Source organism: Canis lupus, chromosome 23, assembly GCF_011100685.1.
Source record: "Canis lupus familiaris isolate Mischka breed German Shepherd chromosome 23, alternate assembly UU_Cfam_GSD_1.0, whole genome shotgun sequence".
NCBI lineage: Eukaryota > Metazoa > Chordata > Mammalia > Carnivora > Canidae > Canis > Canis lupus.
Window position 1 is genome coordinate 40293193 of NC_049244.1, and position 27578 is coordinate 40320770.

A 27578-nucleotide genomic window follows, 5' to 3' on the forward strand; every position below is an offset into this window, starting at 1 on the left:
CAATTAGTATTCTAATTGTTAGTTACAGTCAGTAACCAAGGTGGAGAATGGGGTTGGAGATGGGGATCAAGGAGGAATAGATGCATTAAAATAAAGGAGGAGAGGAGTTTGCAAAGATGAGATAAGGCTAGAAAGGAGGGAGTCTGAGTAAGTCAACTCCCTACTCCTGAAATTTTAAAAAAGGAGAAAAAAATCAAACAATTCTTTTGTGATCCAGGTTTTATTAATGGATTTGGCATTTTGCTAGCCTTTATGCAAAGAGAAAGACTTTGTCACGTGTTCTAATAATTTCAAAAACTGTATACATGTTAACTTAGTAGAGAGCAGAGAAAAAAGATGACCTGGTTGAACTTAAGCACTTCTTGTTACCTCCATACTTCAAGATATTTTGGTATTAAATGTTTATATCAACATCAAAGTGGAAACAGTTACTTTCTACAAGATGGTGAGCAATTCAAGAATGAGGACAATGTCATCATCTAGTCTCCAAAACAGTGCTAACCAAGATAGACACATAGTATAAATTTTGCTGGACAAAAGTGGACTTTGCATATAGAGGGAATAATAATCAACAGTAATATTTTCAAATGCCAGATAATTAAATCCTTTGTGTGATATTATATATTTTTTTGGAGGCTACCAAGATAGCATGAGTGAATCACTGAATTGTAGGGTTACTGACTTCTTATATTAGAAAAATGTGTCCCATGGAGCTCATATTTCTAATTAGTACTGCACAGTTGTACACGTGCAATGAAAACTACCATAAAACTTGCGTAGGTTTTGTTTAGTAATTTAGCATTTAATCTATGAATCATGATGAAGAAAATGTTGGTCCAGTTGCCAGTTCTGAAAACCTTGTTTATCTGGAGTTTAAAACCCAAAACATTTTTAGATAAATACAGTTTAGGCGTGATGCTACATCAGCACAATGATTTCTTGATTTTTTTTTTTTTCTTCTTGTGAATAGGACTATGTGGCATCTGCTTTTCTAACCGTGTATGCCACCATTTTTTGATGGCATTGAATCTTATTCTAATGTGTAAATCTTACATTGGCTATGGTCCAAAACTAATACACTAGTGACTCTTCTTGAATGGTCTTTACTCCCCTGCAGAGAATGCTGCCGCCCTAGGAGGCGTGCGTAGAAAGACTGAGGCATTGCAAGATTGCAGACCCAAATGCCAGAGGAGCTGAAATCACTTTTGTTTGAAAAAGACTTGCATTTTAAAGATATGTTTGTTTTTGTTTTTGTTTGGGTTTCTTTTGGGGGGGGGGGGGTTGGCAGTGCTTACTGAGAGGTTCATGCCATGCATCTAGGAGCACCCCCATATACACAAGTGTGAGCATTTCTTTATAGCTTTGTGCAGGTTTGGGGATTCAGTCTAAAGTTGAGGGAAGGTGAGAACAGGTTGAAACCCTAGCACTAATGGAGTTCCTTAATAACTGCAGTATCTCCTGACCTTAGAAGGGAAGGGGAGTTCTCTTTCAGATTGGCTGATTTCAGTGGTTAGTTTTTGGCTGAGACATGGAACAAAACATGATTGCCCTTGACTAAAAAAAGCAGAAATTTAGCCAGCTGGTCCCTAAGCCCAAAAAGGACTTAAAGCAAGCCATTCTATGGTGTCAAGATTTCTGATTAACACTAAAAATGAAAATTAGCTTAAGCCACCAGTAGGCTGTAATATTATGTAAAAATGTTACAATTTGAATATATTATACTTAGTATGCTTTCTTTCTATTATTGGATTTTAGGTTATTTTTATAATAGTACTATAATAATTATTTTAAAAATACATTTTTCTTTATTTTAAAAATATTTATTTGTTAGCACAAGCAAGGGGAATGGCAGAGGCAGGGGAGAGGGAGAAGCAGGGAGCCTGCCACAGAACTCTATCCCAGGACCCCTGGATCATGACTTAAATGCTTAACTGACTGAGCCACCAAGGCGACCCAACACAACATTTTTCTTTAGATCTATTATTTCTTTTGGGTAGATTCCTTTGAGTGGAATTACTGGTGTCAGTATTAGTACATGTTAATAGCCTATGTGTATATTGTCAAATTATTTTTGGGAAAAAAATCCCAATTTATCTTTTTACATTAGGTTTTTGCCCTTTGTTTATTTTTGCCCTGGCTAGACTGATTACCTTGCTTTACCTTATTTTTTTTTAAGTTTTCTTATTTTAATTCCAGTATAGTTAACATATAATGTTATATTAGTGTTTTTGTATTCTTTGGGTAAATACCTGGTAGTGCAATTAGTGGATTGTAGTAGTTGTGTTTTTAATTTTTGAGGAACCTCCATACTGTTTCCCATAGTGTCTGTACCAGTTTGCAGTCTCACCAATATTGAATGAGGATTCCTTTTTTCCCCACATCCTCACCAACACTTGTTTCTTGCTTTTCACACTAGTTTATAGTACAGTTCTTTTCAACTTAATTTCAACATGTATCTTTTTTGGAACTTCTCATTTTTTGAAACATGCAGTTGATCAGTTTTTATATGGTTTTAGGGATAATGAACAAGGCAAAGAATTTGAAAAAAAAATATTGCTTTCATTTCAGTATTGCCATTTTCTAGTGGTGTGTTAGCATTTCTATTGTTATCTGTGCTGTTAATATTTTTAAAATACCAATATATCATATTTGGCAAATATCTATCCCTATGTGCCATTTTTAATTTTTATTTTATTTATGATAGTTCTGCAAATGAATTTATAGTATTGGATTTTTTTTTAAGTTAAAACAATATGTGTACCTATAGCATATAGAATAATATAGTAATCTTTGTCCCTGGCCCACATGTTTACAATGCCACTATCTTAAAAGATAACTAGTATTAACTGCTTGATGTGTAGTCTTGTACATATTTTGTATGTTTAGAGAAACATATGTGGCGTTTTTAAAATCTTTTCTTTAAACATAACCCTAACAAAAATAATTCCTGCTTAATTTAGAAAAATTAGTAGGTTAAAATAATATTATATGACTCAAATAATCAAAGTTGCTATATTTTGTTCCATCAGTTTTTTTATGGAAATGCTTATCACAAATTAATAAGAAAAAATTGAATACTGTGAAGCCATTAAAACATTGTTATTTTTTAAAAGATTTTATTTGTTTATGAGAGACACACAGAGAGAGGCAGAGACATAGCCAGAGGGAGAAGCAGGCTCCTCACTGGGAGCCCAATGCGGGACTTGATCCCAAGACCCTGGACCAGGCCCTGAGCCAAAGGCAGATGATCAAACACTGAGCCACTCAGGTGCCCTTCAGAGACATTGTTATAATGGTTACTTTATATATACATAATATATTTTTTAAGCCATCCCCTTATTGTTAGACTTTTGTTTTTAATTGAAGTATAGTTAACACATAATGTTTACATTAGTTTCAGGTATACAACATAGTGATTCCAGATTGTGAGATCTTTTTATAATCCTAGAATAATCCTAGAATAATTAGGAACAAAGGAAATTGCACTTGTGTTTTATTGCTGCGTTGAATTGGAAAATCTCTGGTCTTCAGTGACATTGAGAGTAAAGAAATGATTCCATTATTTGGTGTGCTACTGAGTAGTGTTTTACATGTTCTTTATCATGCTCCATAATCACTTCCTATTTCCACTTCCTAAATTCTTGATGTCTAGTTAGAACAAAAGATTTAGTGAAGAATTTTTTTAAATGCTTTAACTATATCTGTTGAACTGATCAATTGCTTTACTCTTTTCCAGTGATCTGTTTTCTCTAATCGATTTTCCAATTTTAAACCTACTTGTATTTGAAAGTCTTATTACCAAGTTCAAATTATTTTACCACAGTGCATCATCTGAAGAATTTAAAGTCCCACTATATCTCATTATAAGTTAAAATTTTAGCTGCTGGCGTAAAATAGTAAGTACAAATATTAGAACTCCTATTTACCGTGAACTGGTGAGCCCCCACTGTGCTTTGTATGGGATCTCTCTCCCTGCACAGCCGTCCAGAAAGTGCTGCCAGGCAGAAACCTGGAATGGCTTTAGGGCTCATCTCATTTGTTTTTCTCTCAGGGATCACAGGTCCTGCCTTGTATGTGGTCCAATATCTATAAAGAGTTATTTTGTATATACTGTCTAATTTTTTAATTGTTTTTGGTGGGAAGACAAGTTGATTCAGATTACTACATTTATGGTCAGAAGTGGAAACCTAACAGATATACTCTTAGAGCAAAATGTGGACAGTTATATAACTCAATACTATTTCTTGTGTTTCTTTTTAACCAACATTCCATTTGGACTTCGGTAGAAGAGCTAGGTACATGTTCTATATAGTACACCAGACAAAAAACTTCCCATTGCTCTAGATTGATCATTGTACTGTCTTTAATCAGAAATGACCTTACGATTTAGACTGTTCACTAGTTATTACATAAAGGAACAACTCAGCATCAGTTAAATATAAATGAAAATCAGTTGCACTCTTACTAATATTTAATCAAAATTGATCTAACAGGTTGGGTTTGGGTAGTTAGGTTAAGGTTAACTTTTTTGAGCTCACTTAGAATGATCGGATCTTTGGGGTAGTGTTATTCTTAATATTTAAGAGGCATACATAATCAGGGACACGTGGGTGGCTCAGTGGTTGAGCGTTCTGCCTTTGGCTCAGGCTGTGATCCTGGGGTCCTGGGATCAAGTTCTGCATCAGGCTCTCTGTGAGGAGCCTGCTTCTCTGTCTGCCTATGTCTCTGCCTCTCTTTCTGTGTTTCTCATGAATAAATAAATAAAATACTTTAAAAAAAAAAAGAGGCATACATATTCTTTAAGAGGCATACCCTGAGGTTATTCCATGGATGAGAATAACTAATTTCAAAAGAAAACAAAAATCATGTAGGCTAAAAAAAAAAGTGCAATTCCTTTCCTTACAGTAGAAGATCCAGATGATGGGGTCTTTACTGAGAACCTGTCCAATGCCAATTATAAGAAAAATAGTCGTTCTGGGGCTGGCATTTCTACTGTCATAGGACCACTTGTTTGTGATGAGAACAAATGTGGTTGTTGACAAAAATGACAAGTCTTAAGTAATAACTAAAGCCAGGCAGTTTTTGTATTAACTGACAACCTAGAATATTTATACTGCAGTTTTCATGAGAGTTAAATCATGAACTGACAATAATCTAGCCTCAGCTAGTGTTACCTAAGGACTCTGGTATTTGAGAGAATCTAATAGATATGTTCACTATTTCAGTCTTTTTTTTTTTTAAGATTTTATTTATTCATGAGAGGCACAGAGAGAGAGGCAGAGACAGGCAGAGGGAGAAGTAGGCTCCTCATGGGAAGCCTGATATATGGGACTTGATCCCCGGACCTGGGATTATGCCTTGACCCATCAGGCCCTGAGCCGAAGGCAGATGCTCAAGTGCTGAGCCACCCAGGTGCCCCCACTATTTCAGTTTTTAAAATTATCTCATATCTTAATTTAATCCTGAGAATGGGAGGCTTTGGAGTATTTTGTTCGCCTTCCCTCCCAAGCACTTTTTTAAAATTTTGCTTTAACTTTAGGCTTGTTGTTTTTACAAAGTGTGGTCTGAGTGGAATTCTTGTAATCGTGTAATTTTATAATCACATAATTGAAGTGATGTGTTACTCGGTGTGTTTTCTATGGGGTTTTATGTCATAAATTCCTGCCTGAGTTTTGTTCCAGGAAGTAGCACAGACTACAGAGACAAATGTGTGTACTTTGTTTGTCAGGTAATGAAAAGAATGCTGTTCAACATGTTTCCCTTTGTGTCTCAACTGGCAGAAAATGTGAAGCTCAGTTCTGTGCCCAACCCAGATTGCCATTTACTTCAAGCAAAGGGTAATGTCAACTTGCCTTTTACTTCATGAGTATGATTAAAACTGTTCTCCCCCTTCTTACCTTCCCTTTTGAATTTAGGATATATATCCCCTATTCTTCCAAAAACATTTCAACTATCTTATGAAATAAACCTAAGATAATGGAGTAATTAGGAATAAAATGTTCAGAGCAGGTGGTCTGCATTGACCACCTGCTAACAAGAGAAAAATGCTGAGAGAAAGTGGATTTTAGGAACAATGACACATTCAAAAGTGTAACCTTTAGCAAAAACCATGAAGCTATTAGGAACTGAGCAAGGATTTGGGGATTTGGTCACTTTACTGGATCAGTGTATCAATGAAAAGGTGACCGGATTTCAGACATTTGAGAAATGAGATGGTAAGACAGTAAAGCACAGAGAAATAGATTGTCTTTTAAATTAGAATATGAAATGTGCAAGGAACAAGAGATATGAAACACTGTAGCCGAGTCATTTACAAGACAGGGATGGAATTAGAGAAGAGCAGAAACCTACAGTTTTGTATTTCACTTCAATTTCTCATTGTCCTGTGCTAAATATCCTGTGTTTTGTGACCTAAAGCACTTACTCTCCTTTAATTTTCTTCTGAAGTTTTTACATTCATGTGATTAAGAAAATATGCCTGTTGTTTTTTAGGGGGAATTTATTTTCATATGCTTTGTGTCATTTTTCAGAAAAAAAGTAACTTGCTAGTTTTTCTAGTCTTTGCATATATGACCAGTTTTTGTTTTATCAGTGCATTTTTTAAACCCTTGAGTTGAACTTGGGGACTAGCAGCAGGCAAATCATAAAAGATTTGCTACAGTGAATGGCCCCAAAGGTGGAGACTACATATGTATCGGATTTGCTCTAGTATCTACCATGATGCCTGGCTCAGTTGACACCTTAATGAGTCAATGGATGGCTGAATGAGTGAGCAACTCCGTGTCAAGAATCTGTGACTCAGAGGACAACTGGTATCTGAAGTTGAGGCGTATGGGAGACGCAATACTATTTTTCCAATGTACTGATGATACAACTTCAGGAGTATTGGTTTTATGATCATGTTTCTGTTTTGGACTGGTAAACTGTGGCATTTCTGCCTCTGACGCTGGACACAGGATTTTGTTAGAGATAAGGTACACTTGGGAGTATCTTTACGTGTTAAAAAGTATGCTTGGAGTCTCTCCAGAGTGGTTCACATTTGGGAAGCTGAGGTCTCTTAACTCCCATCATGATTTAGATGAGGGGTTGACCTCTCAGTATTTGCCACTTGTGGATTAACCAAATGTATATTGTATATGAGGAGACCAGTGTTCTAGGCTCGGATTTGCCCCCTCTTAGCTGAGCTAGGATTATTCCAGCTTTTTGAGTTTCAGCATGCTCTTCTATTAAAACAGCGAGATTGCTTTTCCGATGTGTTTTCTAGCTCCAAAGTTTTGTGAGTCTATTTTAGGAACCAGGTCTGCAATATTTCAGACACCCACCTGTACAGGATCTACTCATTCCTTGCTGAACCGAGAAACCACCTATTATTAGTCATTTTCTTTTTGGCAAATTAGGCCAAATCAGGCCTCTGTCCTTGGCCCTTATTCTAGGGTACAGATTCTCAGGAGATTTCTAGTGCTTTAACAGTAAGAGCTGAGCCTTCCATTTAGAGGCAGGTAGTTTTAGTGAGGTCATAACTTAGTTTACTGAGACAAGTACATGCATAGCAGAGTTGTCACATACTTGTTTATGAGATTACTGTGTCAGCCAGTTGGGTGACAAAATGTAGAGAGCAAGACTGCATTTCACCACCTCTGCAAAATAGAAAATGCTTTTGTTGTTTGTTCAAGTTTTCTATGTTTCCAGCATACAACTGTGAGATAGAGAAAAATGTTATGCACGACTTGGGTTTAAAAACTCAAGTAAAAAAAGAATGACTCCTCTGTTCTTCTGTTTCTTTTCTCTTTTTTTAAGATTTTATTTATTTATTCATGAGAGACACAGAGAAAGGCAGAGACATGGGCAGAGGGAGAAGCAGACTCCCTGCGGGGAGCCTGATGTGGGACTTGATCTCAGGACCCTGGGATCATGCCCTAAGCTGAAGACAGATGCCTAACCACTGAGCCACCCAGGCTTGCCTTCTCTGTTCTTATTGATGATTCCAAACATATAAAGTGTTATACATTTGGGAAAGGATGAAGAAAGTTTTTCATTTCTTTTGTTTTTTTCCTGATTTCTAAAGACATTCATTTTGAGGTATTCATTAGAATGAAAGAATGAATTTAAACTAGAAGGAGAAAAAGTCTCCATGCCAACTTTAATAATTTTTTGCTCCCAGCCCCCATGTCTGATCACCTCTATCAGCTTCTCTCTCCATGTCTTTCTAGTCCTCCTCTCTAATGAGGATAAAAAGATATAAAATTGTCTCTCTGGGCAGGAGGAATGGAGAATCCAAGACTGGAATGAGGGCAGTCAATTTGAAAGTGATTGTGTTATATTCACCCAGACCAGTGATGAGAGTCTGAATGAAGATAGGCTCAACAGGAATAGGAGGGGAGTAGTTTTGAAAAATGTCAATTTTTCAAGCAGAAGGTCTAAACTGAGTGATAAGAAATCCGGAAAGACTTGATCTTCTGACTCAGAGGCCTGGTAGGTAGATGGTGGTAGCACCAGCTAATGAGAGAGGACAGTAGGTTTGGGGAGAGATGATCTGTTTGGAAAATGTGTAGTTTGACCGCCTGAAGCCTCCCAGTGATGTTGCTTAAGAGATAGTTGATGATGTAGATTTGTTACTAAGAGAGATTTGCAAGACTGTGTGAGCTGATATTATTGCTCCTAGTTTTAAAGCCAGGCAGCTGAACTAAAGAGGTTAATTAGCAAAGTAAATTGACAATATATGATAGACTGGGCACTCAAATTCATGTGCATTCTGTCCTTGCCTTAACCAGTTGGAGTGAGTCTTTAAAACGAAGGCAGTGGGAATCTTCTGAGAAAGCAAAGATTTTTCTCTGAGAAATCTCTACTGGAGTGTCTTCCTGTCATCAAAGGAAACTATGTTTGAGAAAAGTGAAAGTCTGGAAGAACTTTTGAAGCTAGTGCATCATGACCTTTCACCTGCCTCCCCACCTTTCTCTTTCAAAATGGGTACTTGCTGCCCGAGTCAACACACATACCACAAACATGGGTTTTGGATAGGATCTGGGAGCTACACAGACTTTGGTGGCTCTGGGGTTAGCTTATTCTACTTCCTGCCAAATAAACCATTTCATTTGATGCTGTGGTTCCTGTGGTTACTATTCAGGTAGGGGGTCGAGAGAGTTTACAAGCAAAGCAGTGAACTCTTTCTCTTCTAGCACTGTTGGTAGCCAGATGGCTTCATTCTGTTCTCTTTTTCCTCTCCACACTCCTCCCTCACAGCCTGTTTATTCCTCTTCCACTCAACACCACATTGGCCCCAGCTCTAGCACTGACCACATAGCTCCTTTAGTTATGAGCTTTCTATCTACCACTCTTTGTGCCACCTTACTCTGGAGAGTGGGAACTCCTATACCACATAAGCTGGGTCTTGACTAAGCCAAGTGTGCCACTATAAACATGAGAGGAATCTCCTGTTGAGATTCCTATTCTCAGCCTGAGAAAACTCACCAGCATTTGCATACCAGGACAGCCTGATTCATAATGTCTGATCCCTGCCATTCTACATCCTCTTTATGAGATGGTTAAAGCAACCTTTTTTTAAAAAAAAAAAACAAAAAAAACAAAAAACAAAAACAACCTTTAAAAAGTGTTTTCCCAAATATTTTTCTTTGATTCTCAGTTCTTTGCTCTAAATTGTAGTTGTGCCACTGGCGTAATCTCAGTGGCTTTTTTCACTGGAAGCCATTTTATTCCATTACCTACACTTTAATGCCTTGAAACTGCCATGAAAGTTTTATAGGCTAATTTTTAAAAGTACCACAAAAGTGAATGAGAGGCAATATATCTTAGGATATCAGAATACAACAGTATTATTCTGTATTTTCAGATCTCCTTGAACCTTATGATCCCATGAGGCTTTATGGAATACATAGTAAATGCAGCCTGGTTGGAAATTTTTGGTGCCTGTGCTGACATTTCATATTAGCACATTACCAAGGGTTTTAGTAACTATATAAAATGGGAGGCTCATTAATGCATATAAAATAAGTTAAAAGTACTCATTTTCAATTGATAGGTTTTTAAAGTAGCTTCTCCTAGTACTGGGCCATCTGAAAGAGCATGCTACTTACTGGTTCCAGTGAAGAAAGACAAGCTTCACTCTACTAAGAGGTACAATGCAAGATTTGCCAGGTAGGAATGGATGAGGTGAGATGTGCAGAAAATTCACTTCAGTGCCCTTCCAGTAACCTATATCTTTTCTTCCAAGATCGATCCCCAGTCTTTTATTTGCTTATTTTTGATTTATTTCCACTACAGAATTTTTCCAATAATGCTAGTCTTTTGCTGTAATCAGGGCTGTGACAAAACTTCAGCAGTCCTTATGCAGCATTGTCGTGTTTGCATTGGATCAACTGGGCTTTAGCAAATACCATCCTTCAGTGATAGGGGCGGAAATGATGTGGCAGGAGCTATGGTGATAGGGAAGGTTCTATTTAGGACATCTCATTCCCCCTTCATTGTGCAACCCATCAAGTGCCATTTCCTCTTCACTTAACAAATACTGTTCTGTATTGTTCTAATCTTCTTCATTCCATTGGACTAATATGTCTATTCTTTTGTGAAAGTCATGCATGGCATGAAAATGTTTGACTGTGATTAAAAATTGTTAGCCTTCACTTTTTAGTTATAATGATAATTTAATACCAGATTTGCAAATTATTTAAATAGGCCTGTTCCAGTCCCCTAACCTTTATACCTCTCTCCTTTTCCTTATCTTTTGGTTCAGATAGGGATTTTAGAAGAAGACATTGTGAATTAGAATAAAAGTACAAATGATGGTGAGAACTTTCCTCTAAAATCTATATCCAGCAGAACGACCAGGAGGGCTTGTTCAAATATAAATTGTTGTACCATTGCCAGCCCTTTTGCCACCAGAGTTTCTGATCCAATAACCTGGAATGGGGCTGAAAATTATATTTATGTCAAGTTCCCAGGTAAGGTGATACAGTGGGTCTGGAGACCACACTTTGATAATCACTGCTCTAAATCAAATGTAGTGTTGAATTGAAATTTTTGCCTCAACCCCTTGCTTTTCTATCCCATGTAGTTTCTTTTTCTATCTACTCAGTCCTATCTCTAAATGGACAGTGGCATCTGTATAGGACAGTGGCATCTGTGATCATACATATCAAAAAAACATCAAAGTCTCAGCCACTGTCTCCTTAGCCCTTCAGAAGTTCTTTCTCTAAACCCTCAACATACGTTCACATTCCCCTTAGTTGGGCTTCTGTATCTCTCATCTTCTTGACGATTCCTTTCAGAAGAACTATCTTGGGTGGACCCAGAAACTCCTTAAAATCCGAATCCAATATTTTTACCCTTTTATCTCACACAGAATAATGGATGCAAGACGTGTGGCAACTTCCCATTTCCTCCTCTTAGCTATAGCACATAGATTAGAATTGACCAAAGAGTTGAATCCCTGGATGGATCTACACCTACTTCTTTCCTAAGGAAGGGGTATTGAATTTTTGATGCATCTCTTTAAATTTTTCCTGCATCTGTACTTAAACACAGGTGGCTGTATATCAAATAGAATGTAAAAGCAAAGGTAGAGAAAGGAAATGACGCAAAGCTTTTACCGAGGTACGGTAATCTTGCTGACCTCGGGCTTTTGCTCCACACTACGTGGTTATCTTGTACCAAAAAGCCTTCATGACATGTGATATAATAAGTAATTATAATTGTTGTAATTTACAGAAGGTTTGAAGTAAATGTCAGGAGTAGACTAATGTTTCCATGCCTTTCTCAAACCTCACAAAACACAATGCAAGTATCACTGCTTCAATGAGGAAAGTGAATGTTAGAAATCTAGTTTGCTCAAAATTCCTCAGTAATTGGCAGTGCTGGTATTTGTGCTCAGATCTCATTTCAGAGTTCATCATCTTCTCAATGCCATCATGTGTAGTCAGCAGGATACTTTAAAAAAGCAAATTACTTTGAGAGGGAAAAACTAATTTTGCTGTGGGAAGCTAGCTGCCGCTCATGCTAAGTGATCTGGTAACTAACAATAATAGTGGTAATAGTAATAATAAATATTGATAACATTTATTGGAACTATATTCCAGGCTCTGTGCTTTACATGATTTTTTTTCACTTAATCTTAGAGCAGCAGTATGATACAGGTACTACTGTTATCCGGATAATGCTTTCTAGTCTTAATGGATTTTATGTGCATTTTGGTTTAATCAGTTTACTTTTTGACATTATTCAAGTTTCATAAACTTCATTGGCGTGGATTTCCTCACCTGTAACATCAAGTGGTTAGATGATATGATACGGGGTTTTCATGCTACTAGCTCCAGCATTCTCTAATTCTGTGAAATAGAGGCTGTCTTTTGAATTTTGTTCATAATTCCAAATTCTGGCTTTCATTTCTAGTTGAGTAGAAGATGAGAGATGTTCTTATATTTTATGATAAACTTTTACTCACACAAGTCTCCTGTAAGTTTTTAATTAGGAAAATAAAGCATGCTCATGAAAGAATAAATAGTATAGAATTTTAAAATGTAAAAATCCCCTTTCTAGTCCTACTCTCATGCTCATCTCATATCCAGAAGAAACATATTTTTAAAAAGATTTTGCTTATTTATTCATGAGAGACAGAGAGAGAGAGGCAGAGACATAGGCAGAGGGAGAAGCAGGCTCCATGCGGGGAGCCCTACATGGGACTCTGTCCCGGGACTCCAGGATCACGCCCTGAGCTGAAGGTGGCTCTAAACCGCTGAACCACCTGGCCTGCCCCAGAAGAAACATAAGTTTGTATAGACACTTTAAAATTCTGCCTAACAAAATCAATTCCCAAAATTTCTCTCCCATAGGCATCCAGATTTCCTTATATCTAAGGTGTGAGTAAAACAGAAGAATTCCACATTCTGGAATAGTGAGTGCTAAGTATGTGGGTTTTGTTAATGTGAGTGCCCATATTTGGAAGAAAGAAGAAAACAACAAAACCTAATCGAGTCTAGTCCCTGGGAACATGGCACAAAAAATGGCTCCCATGTCTTCCACCAGTTTAAATAGGTGCTCTCAGTGTTCTGGGAATGGGGTGATAGAAGCACCCTATTGGTCTGACTGCCTAGCTCTGCCCAGTGGGGGCAGGTTGAAGGCAGTAGCCATTGTGGCCAAGAGTGTAGACCTGGGAGCCAGACCATCTGAATTTAAATCCCAGGGCTTGGGATCCCTGGGTGGCGCAGCGGTTTGGCGCCTGCCTTTGGCCAGGGGCGCGATCCTGGAGACCTGGGATCGAATCCCACGTCGGGCTCCCAGCATGGAGCCTGCTTCTCCCTCTGCCTGTGTCTCTGCCTCTCTGCCTCTCTGTCTCTCTCTGTGTGACTATCATGAATAAATAAATAAATAAAATCTAATAATAAATCAATCAATCAATCAATCAATCCCAGGGCTGATACTTGTGTGCTTTTGGGCAAATTACGTCTTTTTTGCCTCTGTTTCCCCATGTGTAAGGTTGTTTTGAGTAATTAGGTGAATTAATATATTAAGAATTTCAAACAGAACCTAGAATATAGCAATCATTACATAAAGGTTGGCTAAATAAAACGACGCAGAATCCTTTTCTGTAGTCCCTCCTGATAGATGGTTTTGCTCACAGTTGTTCCTGAATGCCTAGCATGGAATTTGGCAAATTTTAGTTGCTCAATGCATATTTTTAAATGAGCGGTACTTGAATATTTCTGGAGTCAGGGATCAGAACTCCATGATAAGTTCATTTCCTAGTTGGATAGCTCTAGATGATAGAAAATACTTAACTTTAGTAAGTCAAAAGCATGCCACCTGTCACTTCCACCCATTATTCCTGGTTCCAAATTCTGCAGCAACTCACCGTGACTCCTACACATTGATTGGTGGCATTTCCTCACATATTTTGAAGATGGTTTATGTGCTTTTTCTCTTTTTAGAGTGAAGCATTTGTCAATAATTACTCCATAGTTTGGTATCTAGATACCTTATATTGACTACCAACATTTTCCTTTCAGAACTTTCCCTCCTCTGACCTTAGCCCACTCATAAAATTTTTGGATTATTAGGAATCCCCTTTATGGCACCCCACCTGACTAGTGACTTTTTTTAAATTTCACCCAATAAAATCTTAGTTGACCATGATCTATTCTTAAGACTCAACCCTATGATAAGCTTGTATATTAATTAAAGTTAAATTATTTTTGCTTCATAGGGGTTTCATTTGTCTTCAGATATGGCTCCAGTTCTTTAACTTCAACAGACCTTAGGTCTTGCCCTGATCATTTTTTACATAGATGATTGTGTTTACTTCCCTCCTTCCAATGTTTTCTTGATATTGCTACCAGAATTAAAATTCCTAAAGATTTTTAGCACATTTCTGGCCTTCTTAGAAATCATTGGTAACATCTCTGTTTACAGAAGAAAGTCACTTTTGTGTAACCAGACACATGATTAGCTTTTTAAACTATTTTCCTAGCCTCATTACCTGACCATTTTTCTTATTATACTACGTACTCCTCTAGTCAGTTAGGTAAGACGGCCATGGAACAGATGCTTTTATGTCTTTGGATCTTTGCACATGAAGCTTCTTTAACCTAGAATGCCTTCTCTTCTCTGCTTTGTAATAACCCTTTACCTTAACCAAATCCTCCGTATTCTTCTGTGTTTAATTCAGATACCTCCTCTTCTATATCCTTGAGTCTCCCAGACAAATTTCATCATTTGCATTTTTAGTATTGACTTAATACATGTTTGTTTCTTTGTACATATAAATCATTGTATTTTAGCTGTTTATGTGTGATTATAGTTGTAATCATATTTAGTATCTTATGGTTAAAAATGTACTTCTATTTGGTCTTCACATTCTGTAAATTAGAATTCCTATTGTATATATAGATAAAATTGGAGACAAAACAGTCTCTGAATGTGGTTAATACCTCGATAATTTAGATAGTATTTCTTCAGACTTACCACATATGAAGCCTTATTCTGGGTGTCTTAAACAAGTAATGAATGATTTAATTTCTTACCACAGCCCCATAAGGTTACTACAAGTACTGTGTTTCATTGAGTTTTAAGATCTATCTTGTTTACTTAGCTGCTGTTACATAACAAAGCTCCCCCAAATGAAGTGGTCTAAAATAATAAATAATCTTGCTCAGGAACCTATAGAATGGTTTTGCTGATCTGAGTAGGCTCAGATAATTTTACAAAAGCTCACTCATGCATCTGTAGTCAAATGGTGGTAGGCTGGGTATGGAGTAATCTAGTAAAATTTTGGGTAGAATGAATTGTCTTTGTTCCAAGTGGTCTCTCCGCTTTCTAACAAATTGGGGGGGTGGGGAGGTGCATTTTCCTAGTGATGGCAGAGTTCAAGGGCCAAGTGGAAATGCACAAGACCTCTTGAGTGTCAGTCTGCAATGGGCACGTTATTATGTCTGTCATATTATACTGGCCCAAATTGGTCACAAGGCAAGCAGAGATTCAGGTATTGGAGAAATAGACTTCTTGATAGGAGAAGCTGTGAAGTCATGTTGCAAAAGATGTGGATTGAGGGAAGGGAAGAGTTGGTGTCATATGTATAATCAAGCTGCCAGACCCCCCCACCCCCGCCCCACTGAACTATAACATCTCTTCCAGAGACAATTTGTGTTTGCTTCTGCTAGTCACCTGGAGCATGACCAATCTAAGGCCACTTTCAATTAAATTCATTTTTGAGGTTTTTCAGACCATACTGATAGCGTGAATTCAGCCTACAAGGATACTGACTTCTTATTTCTTTAAATTTTTGTGTTTTAAAGATTTCATTTATTCGAGAGAGACAGAGCTAGTGAGAGGGGGCAGGAGTGGGGAGGAGAGAGAGAAGCAGGCTCCCAGCTAAGTAGGGGGCCCAACAATGCAGGCTCCTCCCCAGGACCCTGGGAGCATGACCTGAGCCCAAGACAGAAATTTAACCTACTGAGCCACTCAGGCACCCCTGACTTCTTATTTATATTCCAGGGAACATATTTCTTCCCTTTGCAGTTTGTCAGAGTAGAGTCATGCAAGTTTCTGATCTCCTGCTCTGTATGTCCGGTCTTTTTCTCATTTGTCATATTGAGGTCATAACCACTTTACATGGGATCTTCTTTTTAACTTCCTGCTTTGGTGGTTTTTCTTTTGTAGTAGTCTTGCAATGAAGCACATCTTCGATAAAGTCTGGTATATCTCTACTATAAAGATGAGGAATTTGAACCATGTTAAGTTTAATTAAGTTTCCAAAGGCCTGGCTGCTAAACAGTAGAAGGATGAAAGCCCAGGTATTCTGGCCTACTACTAGCCACTGCCATTATTCAATTATAGAATTGAATATTTAACTTTAAAAAAATGCATTATGACTTAGAAATTTCCATATATTGTGCCTTTTATCACCACTGTCTTCACAGTTGATGGAGATTACCTAATTTAATATGTACATACATATATAAAGGATCAAATATAAATAATATGCTTTGTCTTTCAGGTAATACACATTATTCTATTAGTGACCTAACTTTATAAAGTTAATATATATTCAAGATCTAGAATAATTCAATATATTAAGAGAGACTTTCCAGCATTTCTTAAAAAATAATATTTCTGTAATCAACCTATTTTAATTAGTTCTGTCTCTATCTTCATAAAATACTGACACTCCCCAAGGCTAAAATGCCCGTTGCTATCTTTGGTCTGATAACCATGTCTATCTACTAAATTATCCACTGTTAAAAATAGGGGCTTCATAATTATATGAGTCACTTAAACTCCTTAATTGAAATAATTCATATGCAGTAGACAACTAACAAATATTAATGAAAAGATAATGAATTGAAACCCCAATAACATTTTTATCTAGCTGTGAAAAAGCTATGATTTTGAAATTTTAATATTTAGTTTTTTAATTTTACAAAGAATTACCTTGTTGCCCTAAGCTGTTGTTTTTTCCATCTAGCTTTAAAGTTTAGAAGTATTAAACACTTTTTTTTTTTAATTTCATACAAGTTGAGATAAGCTCTGAAATATTTGCCAATAAAGAACCACAAGTTTTTCTCAGGCTGCAAAGCAGCAATGGGATATTAAATATTTAAAAACCCTACAAAGTTTTCTTTCTGAGCTGCCAAGCTTTTCTAAAGAAACCTATTAAAAGAATTCCCTCCAGTATCCATAAGATGCCCACATTTCATGAATATAGGTAATACCTTTCCCTCCATGTTATAAATAAATCTAAAATTTCTTCTTACTGAAACTCCTAAAAGTAAACATATGATGCTTTTTCTCATCAAGCTCTAAGGAGATCCCCACATAGATTTTCACCACCTACAAATAGCCAAGCTTTGGTTATTAGAAAATGCCATATGTTTCTCAGTCTGGCACCTTGGTACGTGGGTTTTTAGTTTTCTTCCAGTTGGAGATGTGCAGTGTCAGACTGTAATACTAATACATAAGACAAATAGTTCAGAATCTTTTTAGTTTCTTAAGTAGATTTCTGGGCATACTTAATTCAACAGATTTGGAGTTGACATATGTTATAGCCATATTTCATTTTGGGTAAATAAACCAGTGATCTTCCAGTAAAGATTTTTCAATTATTTTTTGACGCAAAAATTTTCTCCCAAATGCCAAATTTTACCAATTTTAGTCTCCCCCTTTTTTTTCTGCTAGCCTTTTACATTTTATTTTATTTTATTTTATTTTATTTTATTTTATTTATTTATTATTATTATTTTTTTTATTCATGAGAGAGACACACAGAGAGAGGCAGAGACATAGGAAGAGGGAGAAGCAGGCTCCCTCCTGCAGTCAGCCACTGAGCCTCCCACGTGCCCCTCTCATCTTTCTTTTTTTTTTTCTCTTTAGACTGCATTATGTTAGTTCAAAGAGATTTTTGTCTTTCAGTCTCAAAGTGTGACTAAAATGGTAAATATTTAGTAGTTCTTCTTCATAATCATTTGGTTGCTATCATACAATGTATTTCTTTTTTAAAGTCAGCTTTTCAGACAATGTCTGTTGCCTTTAAAGTTTCATTTATTTTCAGCATAAATCCTTGAAAATTATTTTTGTTCAACAAATTGTTGGTGGGTATAGTAGTAACACTAGAGAAAGAATAGTAGCTAACTTTTTACTTTGGAGGGTTTTAAATGCTCTGTTTGCCTCAAGATAATACAATTAAGCCAAAAAAAAATGTACAATGCTTTTTAGTTCTAAGGACTAAGTAAAAAAACACACACACCTAAAAAAACATTACACTAAGAGTAGGTTTGTTGTGTTTATTTGGATCTTACAGAACTATTATAGTGTAGAAAGATTCTGAAAGCTTTTCTTGCTTCACCTGTTCAAAAATGGAATGAAATTAAGTCTGTGTGATAGTCTCTAGAGATGACTGGCATCTATTTCTTCTGTTTCTGTGCATAGATGCCACTCCTCCATCCAAAAGTGGAGTGTAATTCTTCTCTCCATAATTCTGGGCTGGCCATCTGAGTGCTCTAATCAATAGAATGTGGCATAAGTGGCATTCCAGGTCTTCTGGGTCCAGGCCTTACACGCACTAGGGGTTTCCTATTTCTTCTGTTTAGAACTCAGCGGTCATTCTTTGAGGAGGTCCAGTAGCCATATAGATAGGTCCACATGGAGGAGAACCAGGGCCTCTGCCTTTTAGCTCCAACTGAGCTCCCAAATGGAACTGTGTGAATTTCCTGCTGTATGAAGCAGGCCTTTTGGACCTCATACCTGATGTGGGAAACAAGGTCAGAAGAAAAATTATCAAATTGTCTTACTACTTGCAGCCTATTGACAAGTCCTTGAAGTGGGCAGAGAGACATTCCTCTAGGGACTCAACTGCCTGGATATTGACACTTTGCTAAGGGCAAAAGGCAATCTTAGCCCGACCCCCAGGATCCTGTAAGTCTACTTTAACATAAAAATTCCTTTGGAAACTTCATCACTACCCCACCTCACCTCCAAGATACATGTTGGCAATCATCCCCAAATATATGACCTACCGATATACATCTGAAGGGTCTCAATGAGTAAGGGACAGGTGGGGCTATGTAGAGAATGATAGGTAGGGGGCTGGTTGGTTGATCAGGCTCACAGAAATCCCAGAAATGCTGAAGGGTAATGAAATCAGAGATAAGGGAACAAATCAGACCAGCCTGCCCTGGGTGTCAGAGGTGGGGGTCTTTTTATGGCAATCACATTGTGACCAACAAAGAATTACCACGCCCCAAAGAAAAAGTAAGCCATTAAAGATGTTACCACCAGTCCTTACCCAAATTAAGACATCATAAGAATGATAAGGCCACAGGCTCCCTGGTCAGTTCTGTACAAAAGAATGCCCATGTTGGCAAACTGGTCTGGACCCCTCTCACTTCTGAGAGCTTCTTCTCTATCCTTAATAAAATTTTATTGCTTTGCTCACTTTCCTTGTCCACAGGATTCATTCTTTGACTCCATGGGACAAGAACCTTATGTCCTGCTTCTCAGCCATCTTAGTATCCCAACCTATATCATGTGAAGCACAAAACACACCTAGTCAACATGCACGTATAGGAATATGTAACTAGTATTAGTGATTCTGTATAAGAGGAAGATTAGGAATAGGTCAGATCATTGAAATGAGATCTGGGGGATCAAGGAAATGGTACCAGGGAAAGTGCAAGGGAAGTTTAACATTCTAAACTCTAAATTCTTCAGTTTCTCATGTTGAATTGGGGCGAGGGGGGGCATTTTACCATGATTCTCTAAGTACTGTCCTTACCATGCCCTCGGGACTCAAAAGAGAGAAAGGCTAGTTTATAATCTAAAAAAGGCTGTATTACTTTTAGCCAATCAGTATATGCACCAGGAAGCCAGAAAGGTGTGTGGAGTGGCTCTTCTTAATCTCAGTAATTTTTATGCATCCAAAGTACACCAGGGATGGATTAGGGGTCAGGTCTTCACGCTATTCATATTGCTGTCTTGGCTTCTCAGAGCACTGATCTTGTCTCCTTTCCTCCTCTAGCATTAACCTTTCCTTCCTCTAGCATTAATTCTGTGCTGTCTTGTGACCCTCACCTGCCCCTTCATTCTAGAGAGTGCTCCTGATGTTAGTATTTGGAGAAGGTAGTTTGAGACAAACTCCTCCCAGGAGTACAACCTCAAAGTCCGAGGTCTCCAAGACAGTCTTTCAGGTTTACTGCCAGTTTTATTGCCAACTTTGCTTAGCATTGTAAGGGTTGTTATGCTAAAATATTGAGTCGCTTTTTTCTTTCTCAATTGCTTTACAGAACGCAGCCTTACTTTCCTTTGCATTGTATATTCTGTATCCTAGGGCAACCTCTCCTTGCCACTACTCCCCTCCCCCATACAGCACAACCTGTCACAAAACGACAGCCTCAGATTTTAAATCAGTAGGTCTTTCTTGTTGACTTTTTTTTTTTCCCCAGAATATTTTCAGTGCCTCAGCTTTCCCGATGAAAGTAGTTTCCTTGTCTCAAGGGGAACCCTCCCCACCTCCCCACAAAGGAAAAATGCTTTTATTTCTGTTACTGACATACCAACAAGCCTGTCTTACTTTCCTGCAGTTCAGAGTGACTCGTCTTATTGGTGTAGAGACTTCGCTGGATTGATGAAGTTTTTCCTTTATTAAGTTTTGACCACAAGGTTTCAATGGTTTGAAGCATCTGAAAGAGACTTTTCAGGGGCATTAGACTGGGTGTTGGAGTATTCTCTCCAGGTCTTGGTAGAACTTCTACTCACCTCTGTGGGAGCCAAAGTGATGACTTGTATAAATATCACTGATGGTCATCTCCTGGCTTCCCACGGGGTCTGTGAGGTTGCTCCTTTTGTTCTTTTGTTAAATGCTGTTACTGGCTACTTTACACTTTAATGGTTTGGTGAAGTACACTTGCCTCTAAAGCTATTAACCAAAGGCACTAACTTCTAAGAATTTTAAGGTTGATTAGAATATTCACAAAAACATGACTTAAGAAAAAAAGATAGCCAGAGGGAAATATTTGTGTGTAATAAAACCAAAATGAAGTTAGGATTCAAAAATTACCGAAGTCTCTTAAGTCTTTGTAAAGGAGTGCATGCAGTATTAGGATGAAGCAAAAATTCAGACAGTTAATGGCAGGTACTGAAGCCAGCACAATAATACCAGAATCCATTTTAATTGTATGAAAGGTTTAATATGCTGAACCTAATAGCAGCATCCAAGCTATTTGAAAAATTTAGCATATTATGAAATTTTACAATTTAAAATAGCCAATTATGACTTTTTAAAGTATTAGGCTATAGTGAATCTTTTTACGTAGTGTTTAGAAATACATGTAAAAGCAATTCCTTGCAAATTCACAGCAACTGTGAAGTATCAATCCTTTTTTTTTTTTTTTAAGGAAATAGGGAATACAAATTATCATCCAGATATTTAAAAATAAAAAGCTGGCTGTTAAAAAATTGGGGGTCGTTTCAAAGATAGATTAGATCGATTTCTTGATTAATTTAATGAAATGCTCAGCTCTCAAAAACAGAGTAAAGCCTATTTGAAGACCTGGGACCTTTGGGCATATAGAGGTCATGTCTATATCAAGGAGAACAATACATTATTTGCAAAATGCCATTCTTTCTACATATTTGTCATGAGTTTTCTTGAAATTAATGATAGTCATCAGAAATAGCTGCTGTCCGTCCCTGTAGATTCTGACAACAGAGATTGTGCCCACACTACATTCATTAGTAGGAGAATTAGAAAATATGTCAGCAGGACGAAAAAGCTGATGGCAGATATTTTACTTCTATATTTAAAATTCCAAATGACCTTAGTTGCAAGTAATCTTGAATTTCAGAAAGCTCCTTTACATTTTCACATTACTCAGTGATTTTTTTTTTCTGTTTTACTGTCTCAATTACTTTAAAATACTGAAGTATCTTCTATATCCTCAAATCAGGATTCAGAAATTAGTGGTTTTATTGTTTTTTGTTTTGTTTTGTTTTACTAAATTCTAATCTTTCATATGTAGGTAGTAGATGTATTTCCTCTAAGCCTACTAAATAATTAATAAATACTTTATTCTTTAAACACTTAAGATAATTAGTGGTAAAAATCACACTGGCCACATATCATATGAATTTTCTTCCTAATATCAGACCATATATTGAAATCTAGGAGGTAGAGAGAATCAGACATGTTCAGGAAAAGGATTCTGTGCATATAAGATGTATGCAAGTGAGTTTATAGGATCAAAGATAGGGATTTGGGTATGAACATATCTTGACAATAATAATCCCTAATGCTTATTAAGCCCTTTTCATTTAGTCAACATGCTCAATACATAAATGAGGCAATATTAGATTACTATTCCTGTAACATTATGATATGTATGCCCATTTCACAGGTAAATACATCAAGTGATACAAGATTAAAAGCCTTGTGCAATGCCACACAGGTTAGTTATTTTAACTCAGACTGAATCCAGATCCCAGGTTCTCAAATTAGGGATTCACAGTATAGTAGAGACAGGGCAAGGATGGTGGAAAATATGGTCACAGACAGATTCTTATGCTATTGATGAAAACTGAACTAATCATTGTCTCCAAAATAAGCCCAGTAAGTGCTCTTATTTTAAATACATAAGATGCTCTGCAGTTTTACCTTCATATTTATGTGCTCTTGTCTTTCTGCTTTACTTATTTTATGTAAATTAGGGCATTGATTTGAAACCCAGTTCACCTAGCACTAAACAGATCTGCTCTGAATTCTAGGATGCCTGGGAAAAGCTTTTGTTGAGTAGATTATTTCTCTTTCTCATTTTGTATTCCTGTGGCCTCATATTTGCTCCCAGAATTGTAAAATTTTAGGTTCCAACCATTGTTTAGATATTGACCCTTCTGCTTTCATTGTGAGAGTGACAAGTAGGTGACAAACCAGGAAATGTGTAGTTGAGCTATTGCAAAACTCTCTTCTGAAGGGGTCACAGATTTTTAGAACACTCTGAGCCTATTTTAAGAAGATACCAGGCTCTTTGATTATAGAAGCTTACAAATAATTGTTGACTCTATTGGTGTATCACTGCAAATATTATAGATTAAATTTAATCAAAGGCTTGGGAAATGTTACTAGCCCCTCATTGCCCACCACTGCTCAGAAGAGTTCCAAACTTCTATAAATTTATTCTAATAAATGTATTTCTAGTTTCATAATAGAAGGAACAGTCTAAGGCTGGGACTTTCTGCCCCTTTGTATTTTGAAAGTCAAACAAAGATAGGAATCTGTATAGGGGAATTGAATTTTCTGGTTTTAGTAAGTCATGCTAATATAGTAACTAATGATGATGATGTATTGAGTCTTGTAATATGTAAGTATTGAGTCTTATAATATGCTTCTGGGAACTGTGCTTAATAAACACTTTAAGCATTTATTATCTCATTCAATCTTTATAACAACACAAGAATAGCGTTCTTAACAATTCCCTCTTACTGATGAGATTTGGAAATTCTTTTTTTTTTTTTGTATTTTTTTTTTTTATCGAAGTTCAATTTGCCAACATATGGTATAACACCTAGTGCAAGATTCTAAATAGCTTACTCAGCATTGTACAGTTAGTAATGGGGAGTTTAGTCTTAAAACCTACAGTCTCATTCTAGGTTCTAAATTTTCATCAGTGTCTAAGTAAAAGGCAAAAGTCCAAGCAATTATATTTCTTGGATGTTTGGGCAATTGGTTGGTTACATCCTGCTAGCTAGGGCTGCTATAGCAAAGTACCACAGACTGGGTGACTTAAACAGCAGCCATTTATGTTCCCATAGTCCTGGAGGCTAGCATGCCCAAAATCAAGGTGTCGGCAGCTGGTTTCTTCTGAGATGCTTCTTTCAGTGCTGTAGTTGGCCACTTTCTCACTGTGTCCTCACTTGGTCTTTGTGCATGGCCCCTTCTGGTCCTCTTCTTTTTCTTATAGAGTCACCAGTTATATTTGATTAGGACCCAACTTATGACATCATTTAACCTTAATTATCTCTATAAAGATCTTATCTTCAAGTCACATTGGGTGTGCCGGGCATTAGGGCTTCAGCATATGAATTTTGGGGGATGCAGGTCAGCCCATAACACTTGATACCACAGATATGAAATATCTCGGAGACTAAGTTTTCATATTTATATAGCTGTGTCAGCTAGTATAGGTGAGTATAGGTCTCTGCTTTGTGATGTTAGTATAAAATTACTGCCATTCATGAATTCATTCATTCAAAAAACAAACAAAAAAAGACACAAAACCCCACGTTATTCAAGGAAGGATAAAAAGAGAAAGAATACCAAGAACTAGTCATTATGAACTATGGAAGAAAGTGTGCAGAGTACCTCCATTTCTGCAGAAGGTTTTGAAAGTTTTCTAGTAGTTTAATGATCAACCTTCTTATATAGTCACTGACTTTCTAAAACGATTTTGTTTATTTGAGAGAGACAGTGTGTGAGTGGGAGCAGAAGCAAAGGAAGAGGGATAAGCGCACACTCTGTGTTGAGCGCAGAGCCAAGTGCAGGGCTTGATCTCAGGACTCTAAGATCATAATCTGAGCCAAAATCAGGAGTTGGACGTTCAACTGATTGAGCCATCCAGGAACCCCCCTATAGTCACTGACTTTTTGAAATGAAATGTTAAAGAGAATAAAAAGCCTTTAATGGGATCCCTGGGTGGCGCAGCGGTTTGGCGCCTGCCTTTGGCCCAGGGCGCGATCCTGGAGACCCGGGATCGAATCCCACGTCGGGCTCCCGGTGCATGGAGCCTGCTTCTCCCTCTGCCTGTGTCTCTGCCTCTCTCTCTCTCTCTCTGTGACTATCATAAATAAATAAAAATTGAAAAAAATATTTAAAAAAAAAAAGCCTTTAATAAGAAAAAATTTGCTTAAAAATTTTATTTATTTATTTATTTATTTATTTTTAACTATCTGGGCTATCTTTTCTAGTTGTACCCATTCCCTAATGTCTGAAACTGGAGACTCTATTGTTATTTATAAGGAGATAGCAGAGGTGCAAAGAATATACTGGGCATGCATTTGTGGAAAAGAGGTCATTGTTGTCTGAGTCCTGAATCTAACTTTAGGACAACTGATAAATAGTCCAGAGAAGTGCAACTCAGAATGCATTCTGAAGAAAAGTTTTATGAGATATTGTGTAACAAATTCTCTTAATACATTTGAAAAATTGGTTCACAGAGTGGTTCTACCTAAAGGATCAGCAAAGTCTTATGATAAAGCCATTTGATCAGTGTTTGTAAAAAGCAGTATTAGTATAGCTCCAAATTGGTATTTATTGGACCCAGTAGGTATATAAGGGGCTATAAAAAGTACTTTCAGTCTCTGTTCATAAGCAAGCAGGGACGATCAAATAGAGAAGTTAAATCTAATTGAAATTCTTAGGAGGGACACCTGGGTGGCTCAGAGGTTGAGCACCTACCTTTGGCCCAGGGTGTGATCCTGGAGTCCCAGGATTGAGTCCCACATCGGGCTTCCTGCATGGAGCCTGCTTCTCTCTCTGCTTATGTCTCTGCCTCTCTCTGTGTGTCTCTCATGAATAAATAAATAAAATCTTAAAAAAAAAAAAAAAGAAAGTTCTTAGGAAAAGTGTGGAGATCAAGTAATGAGAGGTTATGAAGAAAATGAGGCACAGTATCATGCAAGGCAAGGATGGAAGAGGACAATCAGAAAACATAAAATACACTTATGTATTCTAGGGACTATGGTGAACATCAAGGATGTTCAAATGGATCAAAAATGGTCTGTTTACAGACTTGAATAAACAAACTGAAGTTTATAATTGTGATATAGGAAGGTAAGAATACAATAGAAGTATAATCCAAGGATCATAGAATCACAGTGAAAATTCAGTATTTTTTGTGTGGTTTAGCTTCACCTGGAAGGAATATGATAAACCATAATTAAAGGCATGTGTACACCAAACAAAATTAGGAAAGCTGGCTTTGGTGACATTATCTTCCAGTTATCTGATATATTCTTGGGAGACAACTTTTGATACCAAATGGCAGGATATAAACATTAAATCTTTAACATAAAATCTTTTTTCTTTTTCTTGTCCTTCTTGCTGCACTAAATAGAGCCTCAATATCTGAAGATTAAACCTTCCTGCCCGTTTGAGTTCTCAGTGGTTTGGGATCTAGGATAATTGGGCCCTTGATTCCTACTTGGAAAGACTGAGAAAAGAATAGACCTTAGAAGTAAAAGAAAGAACTACTTTCTTAGGAAAGAAAGAGAATTTTCTAAAGAGAGCTCATGGGAAGGAGGGATTAGCTACAAGAGTAGCTTTGGGATCCTGGGAGCTGTTTTTGAGAGAGGTTCTAAGATATGATAGGGGCCCCCAAAATGTTTGGATGGGCTGTAGGAAGTAAGATCCTGAGCAGCGTTGTTCAAGTTCCCTGTAGCTTAGTGGGACTGAGACAAAACCCTTGGATTTCCTAGCCCTCACGAACAAACACCTTCCACAGTCTAAGCTCCAAAGCTATGCCAATTTTCTCCCTGTCTTTGTTCACTAAGGACTAATACTTTGTCATCACCAGCACTTCACTTGCTTACTTCTTAGCAGAGCTAGCCTGCTGCAATAATACTATGTAAGAAACCACTCCAAAACTTTGTGATTTAAAACAATTGCCATTTGCTATTTCTCATGAGTCAATGGGTTGGCTGGGTCTGGATACTCTCCTGGGTTCCCTCATAGGGAAGTGGCAGTGGGCCACTAGGTCAAGCTGAAGGATGGCTGGTCTAGAATGGCCTCAACTGGGATGAGGCTATCCTTTATGGTTTCTTATCTTCCAGCAGGGTAGCCCATGCTTGTTGTCGTGGTGGTGGAAGGTATCAAAGAGAGTGGAAGTGCACAAGGCCTCTTGAGGCCCCAGTTCCTCTTTGCCACATTGTCAGTTCTGCCACATTCTGTTATTGTCCAAAGTAATCCAGAAGGCCACCTTGGATTCAGTGGGTGGGGAAATAGATGCCACCTGGTGGGAAGAGCTGCAAGATCAAGAGCAAGGGGCAGGGGAAGAACCTGGGCTACTTTCATAAACACCACCGCATGTGTGTTAAGACTAGGCCAAAAAAAAAAAAAAAAAAGACTAGGCCAAGTTCTTCTCGGTTGTCATTCAACAGATTCCAGGGCACCAATAAATCTAATAAGACAAAGTAGCATCCTGGCTTCTAATAGGGAATGGTAATGGGGCATCCTTCCACCCCGTACATGGGGAGAGATCAATTGATGGAGCTCAGACTTCTCAACTCTGGACAGGGATTAATGACCCTCCTATTTTAAATTTCAAAGCGGTTCCTGATATTAAAAATAGAGCAGTGTGCAGCACACAGAAGACAGAAATTTAGGGCAAAATCGTGGACACATTTGTAGGAAAATAATTTAAATTTTAAAGCCAAAGGCAGAATTCAGAGGCAGAAGAGCAGAATAACATGGAGCAAAACCTAAAAGAGAATCAGACACGTTATCCCTCAGGCACAAGCAAATTAAAAATTCAGTTGAAAAGTGGATGAAACTTGTTACAGATGCTGCACTGCATCCTGTGACGGAGGATGTT

The 27578-nt window shown here is 37.4% G+C and overlaps 1 long non-coding RNA gene across 19 annotated transcripts in view; it reads left to right on the top strand.

The window, feature by feature from the left end:
• The window catches only part of LOC106557625, a 195822-nt gene that overhangs the window by 38703 nt on the left and 129541 nt on the right, over positions 1-27578 (top strand). For 13 of the 19 annotated variants that reach the window (XR_005377132.1, XR_005377135.1, XR_005377139.1 and 10 more), the window contains one exon: positions 5729-5837. The exons of 4 other annotated variants lie outside the window; for them this stretch is intronic. This is a non-coding gene — a long non-coding RNA (uncharacterized LOC106557625). Of the gene's footprint in view, positions 1-41; positions 446-3736; positions 3897-5728; positions 5838-27578 lie in introns of those variants that run through there. 2 more of the 19 variants (XR_005377133.1, XR_005377140.1) reach the window with 2 other exon arrangements.